The 8,526-nt window shown below is 36.4% G+C and overlaps 1 pseudogene across 1 annotated transcript; it reads right to left on the bottom strand.

The window, feature by feature from the left end:
• Positions 1-464: 464 nt before the first annotated feature.
• LOC148240135 (uncharacterized) lies at positions 465-8,492 on the bottom strand (annotated as a pseudogene). Its single transcript, XR_015816557.1, has 6 exons — positions 8,194-8,492; positions 7,733-7,953; positions 6,972-7,076; positions 1,931-2,185; positions 1,488-1,565; positions 465-1,150 (listed from the first exon to the last, which is right to left on the bottom strand). The product of XR_015816557.1 is annotated as an uncharacterized LOC148240135 (transcript).
• Positions 8,493-8,526: the final 34 nt, after the last annotated feature.

Below are 8,526 nucleotides of genomic sequence, written 5' to 3'. Positions count from 1 at the left end.
CTATTAAGAGCCTCTTCTTTTCTTCTTCCTCTTAAGAATGCAGCTTTATGGTATTTTCAATTCTTTTAGTTAAGCTCTCTGTCGAGTCTTCAAGTTTTTTTTTTTTTTTTTTCCGTCAAATATGTTTTCTCAATTTATTCTTTTACCTTTCTTTGCTAAATTTCTCTAATGGGTTTTTGTAGATCTCTTTTCCCAAGCCTTCTAGTTACAAAATTAACTCTGTTCTCTGGTTCTTTTTCAAGCTTTCTGTGTCTGATATTGTTTCATTCATCAGTTCTTATCAGCTTCTATTGCTCTAACCCATTTCTTTATTCTCCACTCTCTACACAGAAATTTGAAAAATTTTAATGTATTTCTTCCTGAAATCATCAGCAAACCAGTGTTAGCACCTCTCTTCTTTTGCTTTCTTTGTTGATAAACTATCCCAAGTTTGAAGTTCCAAACTTTGTGTTTTGCTTTCCATGTGAAAGTTGAACAGCATCCATCAGCCAAATTCTTTGATAGGCGAAGAACCAGATAACGAAATTGTAACAAGCATGAGTTCATTAACAGGATCAAAAGACACATGGCATCCACCCACGACTGCCAATACAACCACCTCAAGCTACTGGCTCAACTGGAGAGTCCTGCTTTGCTGCATCTGGTTATTGCTCACTTTAATCTTTGCATCCACTCTTATTTCAAAACATGAAGGTTTTCGCAGAAGACGAGATGAAAACGAAGAAGATCAGCAAGACTCAGCAGGAACCTTGTTTGAGGATGAAACTTGGAAGCCATGCCTCAAAGGAATTCACCCAGCTTGGCTTCTGGCTTTCAGGGTTGTTGCTTTCTTTGTGCTCTTGGTTATGCTATTTGTCATTGTTCTTGAAAGGCCAGGGAGCGAGGCAAACAAATATCCTACTTTCATTAACCCACAGGACATTTGAGATTTGGAATTGTTCTTGCTCGTCCAATTTCTGCTCTTAATCTTGTGTCTCTTGATGCAAAACTGATGGAGATCTGTGCCAAAAAGAAATTCTCTATTTGTTCAAGTTTTCTTCAAGCCTGTCAATGGCTGCACTCACACCGCTCTTCACTTCTCCACTTTGACCTGAATGAGCAGCAATATTCCCTTCATTCGCTTTCTCCACAAGTTTCCAGTGGATCCAGCCTGTCATAAAACACAAATTTCATGTAACATGTTAAGACATTCTCAATTAAATCTTTCACACATTTCACCATAGATTAACTACCCTTTCACTCATAATATACAGAAACGTTTAATCTGGCAATTATTTCAACATGGCAAAAGATGTTTCAAGGAATATTTTGCAGAAATCAAGTCCATTTTAGATTAAGATCCCAAAAACAGCAATTAGTTGAGATTTTATTGGAGACTTCCAAATTTCGAAAAGAGTTCCAATTAGAAACTAGGATCAGTGCTAATTCACTTCTCAAAACTCTCCAAAATATAAAAATTCAAGGTATATAATGTGTGAAATAATTACCAAGACGGAAACAGACTGCTGCTCCCAGAACTGAACCCAGCATCACATTCCTTAGACTCCACTTGAGAGATCCAGACACTAGTATATAATTTAGACAGAAGTAAAATATCAGATATTAAGAGAGATTCATCAATTTCTTCTTCCTACATCCAATAAAGTTCAGCTTCACCGGTAGAAAAGGTTGATCCTAAGGATATTTTTTTAACAAATCAACTTTTCTGTGGAAATTATTTAGAATAGGTACCTAATTAAGGAAAGAGATGGTGAAAATCTAATAATTTCAATAGGGTCTAAATTCTATAAAAAATGATGAAATTTGTAATTTATTATTTCAGTTCCACTTGGAATTCCTCATGAAGCTAACTTTCATCTGCTTGCAATTTTTATCATCTCTGAATAATAGCAAAGAATAAGTCAGTTGTATTTAAGGCATGAACCATTACTGATTAAACCAAATGTTGCAGAAGTTGCTGAACCCGCTCCTACTACATTGAAAACATCATGTAGGCCTCGTTTTTCAGCAAGCAGGTTTTGCAAACCATAAAATGCAGCAGTAAACATCCCAAGCTGTACTCCACCAACAATTGAGCCACGAGTAACTCGAATGAACCTTTTCTCCATTGATGCCTCATTAGCCGATACTGTTCACGCTTATCTGGAGTGCTCCCAAGCTTCAACATGACCTCTGCATCCTTGCTCTGCCAAAATGTGGGGAATTCTATTTAATTTAGAAAACAGTAAATATATAATAGTTAAAACCAATGTCAATATCAATGAGGTAGGTTTCTATCAATGTCAATATCAATGAGGTAGGGTACTATCAATGTCGATATCAATGAGTTGCAGAAAGAAAAAGCATCAGCATGAATGTAAAAAATAAAATACTACTCTGAATGCACAAAAACATACCAAAAAATGCACAAGTGGAGAAAGGAAAGCCAGAAGCAATAAATTCACAAGCTAGATGATGCAGAAGAACTAAAATTATTGACAGAGAATTGGCAAACAGAGCATGCTATACGTTACATGTAAATTATATAAACTGACAAACTTCTTGTGAACCTCGGTACAACCACACGTTTTTACGTGTCCATTGTAATCATTTTTAGGTTTAGATACTGTAGATTGAGAGATGAACAGAGAAAAGTATTCTGGTTGCACACATTACAAAATCTCCTACCTATACCATGAGGAAATCTTATGCCAAAAGAAACTAATTACCTTAAGGATCCCACAAATCTTCCTAGTAAAAAATTCCCTATTAAATACAAATATTTCCTATTATTTACAAATCTTCCTAGTCACTTATTGTTTATTAATTATGGAGATAATACTAGCGACTTAATTGACAAAAAAATATTAAAAATCTAGATAAAATATTTCAACACTTCCCTACAAGTTGGTATAAAAATGTCTTCCATTACCTTGGAAAACTAAACTGTCTAACTGTTTCTTGTGAAGCTCTTTAGTCAAAATATTTGCCACTTGATTAATAGATGGAACATAAGGCAAACAAGTGATTTGATTAAGTGCTTCTCAATCTCCACATCTTTTGTTATGTCATGAAGAGGGTGCAGTAGCAGTTGGTGATTTTTTGTCACAGTATACCTTAATCGATAGTGGCACAGAAATCTTTAATTTTTCAAGAAGTTTCTTTAACCATAAAACTTCACAAACTCCATGAGCAACAAATCTGAATTCAGTCTTGGCACTACTTCTGGCCACCACATTTTGTTTTTTACTTCTTTGCATGCCCAAGTTTTCTCCCACAAAGGTGCAGTATCCTCATGTTAACCTTCTATCTAAGACACTTCCAGCCTAGTCTGCATCCTTATAAACCTCTATCTTTACGTGAATGTGATTCCTAAAGAATAATCCTTTTCTACGAGTTCCCTTTAGACCTAAGGATTCTATAGATTGTTTCAAAATGTCTTTTGACTTAAAGAATGCATAAATTGACTTGGCGATACTTATTGCAATAGTAATGTCTGGCCGATTATGTGATAGGTAGACTAGCCTAGCTACAAGTCTTAAATACTGTTCTTTGTTCACCACATCCTTTGCTTCAGCAACTTGTACTTCATGTTGGATTTAATAGAATTCTTGATTGCGCTAAGTAGGTCAAAGAACATACTCGCCTTTATCTACGAAGATTCCTTCTCTTGGATTTAGCAGACTCCATACCAAGGAAGTGCTTCGAATTTTCAAATCTTAAATCTCAAACTCCTCAGCTAGCTTCTTTTTTAGGATTTCAATTTCTTCAAAATCATCTTGTATGAAGATTATATCATCAATATAAACAATAAGTATGACCAACTTACCTGATCTTTAATGTTTATAGAACATGGTATGGTCAGCTTGATTTTGAGAATATTTATATCCTTTCGTTACCGTATTGAATCTTTCAAATCAAGTTCTTGAGGATTTTTAAAGTCCGTACAAGGATTTTTTCATAACTTTCAAATTCAGAAAAACCCTAGAATGAAAAATGGGCAATCTTGAGTCAAATCCTATTTTACGAGGACAAACAAAACAAGAATTAAAAGTGATGAAAAATTCAAACATGTAAACATGGAAATAAACGTCTCACATAAAGAAAACAAGAATGTAACGACCCCAGAAATCCAAAAAGAAATATATAATAATTTAAGTGCGAAAGCGAAATAAAATGTTAAACTTTACATCCCTTACACAATAACTTAAAAGTACTAAACAAACATTACGGAATGAATTCTCTAAAAGAAACACGAGAAATACGAAAAGTAATAGAAAATAGAAAGTATCTAGTATCTACTCGTAATCTTCCTACAGATCGGGCTCTGAAACTAGGTCCTATTGATCTATAATTGTTAGATAAGGGATGAGCTACACTACCCCAGTAAGGATATCACAATATGTCACCAGCGCAGAAGCAAAGGTTGGTAGAAAATCAAAACAACTAATGTAGCACTAATTTTAGCAAATTCGTTTATCAATCGTAAAATCATTTACCGTTCACTTACCATTGTGGAATTTATAAAAACAATTTATAGAGACAATAATATCATACAGATCATAACTTCATGCACAATTAGCAACATAAAACATATTATAAATTCATATTCATCAACAATAAATTAAACCATAACCGTTTCTCGTTTCACCAACCTATTAGTATTCATGGGGATCCATAGGGATGTCCCCGCTACACGTAAACTCTTTTCCTTAACAATCTCAATTACAGGGCCGTTCCCATACCCCGTCCGATATGAGCACCAAGACGTTAAACCTCAATACCCCGTCCGGTTTAAGTGTGAAGCGAGTCGTCCCCATATCTCGTCCGGTATGAGCGCCAAATTATCAAGTCTTTATACCCCATCCGTTATGAGACAACGTTCACGGTAGGGTTCTCTATGAACCCAGTCCGTCCACCATCTTCCAGGATATTTAGTAAGGTTGTCATCTTATCTGTTTATTTGATCACAACCCTTTTCTGTTTTCCCCTAGTTTCCGTTACCAAATCAAACATAATCACATAAACAAATGAACATGCATCTTGTAATGCAATCATATCTTAAATCCCAAAATTAAATAGTGGTTAAATAAGGCAGTAATACATGCATTTAAACCATAAAATAGATAAACCAGATACCATCATACTTTTAAAATGTAAAATAAATCAACAGAAATCAACAAAATTAGCAATGAATAGTTTCCGGTTCTGACTCCATTAGTAACCGGTAATTAATTATGAATATTTTCTAAATTGCATAATTTATCGTATTATTGTTAATTGGACTTCAATCCTATAACAGAGAATAGAGTGAGAGATTTTTACTTGATTTGACACAAAAAATTAAATGGTTTACTGTGCCTACAGGCGGTCCTTGGGTTCCTTGAATTTTTCTTCGGGAACTGAAACGCGCTTATGGTACCTATAAATATCCCAAATAAATCCAAAATTCAATCCCAGGCCCTACTTGGCCAATTTCGAAAATCCGGCACAGCGGCTCCGCCGCGCGCTCCAGCGACAGCGCCGCCACCCGCGGCGACAGTTTGCCTCGGGTTGGCCGTTTTCGGCCAAATTCAGTCGATTTTACATCGATTTCTGCGAGCACAAACGTTAAAGGGCCTCAATGGGCCAAAAAACACGAAAAATCGCAACTCACTGGTGCCGGGACTCTCCGGTGCCGCAGCTCTTCCGGCTCACGTTGCGGTTGGGTGTTTCGCTTCGGTCAACCTGTAGAGAGGAAAACGGTGATCATAACGATGAAAAAATCACACGAAACGGGAATCGGGAAGGGCTTCATCGAAGGCGGTTTGTGAAATTCCCCACGGCGGCGCCGCCGGGCTTCGGCGGTGTTTTCCGGACAATTGGCAGGTTCTTTCACTCCGATTTGGCCACGGGTGGGTTCAAAATTGAATTTCGTGTAAAAAAAAATTTTTTTACCTTTTTTGTCAGTCGAAAAGGGTTCCAGTGCGGCGGTGGGTGGCGGCGGTCGGCTCCCCGACGGCTGGGTTGTCTTCTCCGGTGAGGGATTCTGTCGGCTAGGGTTAGGATTTAGGTGCGGATGGGGTTATTTATACCTATCCGCTTTTGATCTGAACCATCTGATCACGATTAAATAAGTAGTGAATCTGAACCATTCATCGCGATTCAATCTGCGCCATCCGTGCGCGATTCACTCTAGGCCATCCGTGCGCGCGGGAACGGATCTCAATCGTTCGATTGCGCGCACGCGAATCGCCCATGTGGCTCCCCCCGCGTGGCCTCCCGCGTCAGCGCCTCTGCCACTTGGCGCGTCCTGTTTGATCGAAGCTGCTGACCGGGCGTCTAACATGGCGTAATTTTTTTAAATTGCATTTTAATCCCCGGTTTCCTATTTTTCTTTTAAAAATACACGCACAATCTAAATTTTCACCCATTTTTTCTAAAATTGTTTTCAATTTAATTCTTAATAAATTTTTACCTCTTTTTTTATTAAATTAAAATAAAATATAATATAATAAAATAAATTAAATAAATAAATAATTATATTTATTAATAAAAAAATAAAAAAAAAATAAAAAAAAAGGTTTAGGTGGGTGTTACAAAGGATGTGCTAGTCTAAGATGACATTGCATTATTTATTCTAAACTAGAATTGAACTCATACTGCTTAAGGCTTGAGTCTTTCTATTCTTGAAGGAAATCTCATCAAAATAATATAATCCGCCTATTTCTCTAGCTGTGACAATCATCATTCCCAAATATTGGTCCTAAAAGCACAAGGAGGGTCATAAAAAATAACACTATTAGAATCTTTAAAGAGTTTACTAACAGACAAGAGGTTACAAGTTTTGGAATGTGGAGAATAGATTTAAGATCTATATCCCTAGATGCATATCTTTGACAAGCTTTCCCTCGAATTTTCACTTCCCTAGGTCGCTAACAATATTGTTAAAACAAAATTGAGATGAAAGACTTGATATGCAATTTAAGCTCTTCAACTAAATCCAAACTTACAACCGAAGCTGATGCTTCCTTGCTGCCTCCATATAACATGCCTGCAAACACTCCTATGACAGTTGCTGTTCCCCAATTGACAGTTCCAGCCAATTTACGAGCATCCTGATTCAAAGCAGGTGATTTGAGCTTCTAAAATATGTATAACAAATTTCAGATAATCATTCCATGCTTGAACATTTAGGAAATTTACAAAACAGATTACAAAAAGACTAGCATACATAGAAATGCAGCACATAGAAACATCAACCGTAACCTTTGCGGATTGGCTTGGCCAGCTTAACTAGGAGCTGAATTCGATTGAGAACTACATAAACAATTGGATTTGAAGTTCACTGAATGAAGCAATCAGGCCTCTTGATGTATTTCAAAAGTATCCTACTTTTCCTTGTTATAAGATAAGAGAGCGAAGAAGCCCCAAAAGTGTCCTGTCTATTAATATTAAAATGAACAATAGCAAATAACTCCAGCACAAATCCAGTTGTTTAATTTTGTTGCAAAAAATGCAATGTAACAGTAACAAGAATCACAAGATCCCCAAGAACATCGACTTGGTAGTTCTAGGCCATATCTACTATATCCATCAAAATCCATAAACAAATTAGAAACAAAAGTTCAAGTATTACAAACAAAATAAGACCATTTAAGAATTTCAGAGAAGTAATCCTAAATTCCAAACGAAGAGTCTTCATTTGATGATCGAAATTGAAGGATAATCTCATATTCAATAATAAAATTAGACTGAGAGAAAGAAACCGTACGTTAGAAACCGTTCCTTCAGTTATTTCCCGGGCTTCCATTGTGACAAGGCGAAAGTAATAAGAATCTCAAATTTTCTCCATAACAAAAGAACGGGATAGTTCTGGGACTGATCCTGATCGTCCGCTTCCGTTTACGCACCAAAGGGCTTCCCTCAGCAAGGAAGCAAAGTTTGAGAAGATAGTAAAGTACGAATGAGTCTCTTGTGATCCGTAATTCACACCTGTTTCATCAAAAGAAATCTTTTATTAAGACTACACTAAACGTAACTTAGAGTAATCAAACAGAGAGGAGACTGTGTGAAAACACAAAAATAATGAATAATGGTTTGTTCGAAAGACAGAGAAAACAAATTAATTTCTAAAACAGAACTTTCATTTTCGACAGACGAACACACAAAATCAGAAATTTATCACAAACAATAAACAGTTTAGAATTCAATTTAAAATTGTCACACACTCACCACTATATTTTCACCTCTTTATTCGATTGATTCTTCACGCGCTGATCATCTCTTTCTCCTCTCGCGTTGTTGGACGTGCTTCCTATTTTCACTTCTTCGGCAGCTCCGTGTCCGCCCTTTCTTTTGTCGTCCCGTGGAGGCGGAAAACAAATAAACAGCATGCAAAACGACGACGTTTTCGGACAAAATGGGCGGATTTGGGTTTGGGCTATTTTCAGATTTGCCCCGGGTTTGTTCCATAGTTTAAATTTTACCTTTTTTTAAGTTTAATTTTATTTATTCCACAATTCAGTAAGCTTCAACATCAAACACTAGAATTTTTATCCTTCTTGC

This window comes from Carica papaya, chromosome 9 (genome assembly GCF_054855325.1).
Source record: "Carica papaya isolate Zhongbai chromosome 9, ASM5485532v1, whole genome shotgun sequence".
NCBI lineage: Eukaryota > Viridiplantae > Streptophyta > Magnoliopsida > Brassicales > Caricaceae > Carica > Carica papaya.
The sequence above is the reverse complement of the archived record's forward strand: the minus strand, read 5'-3'. Positions and strand labels throughout refer to the sequence as shown.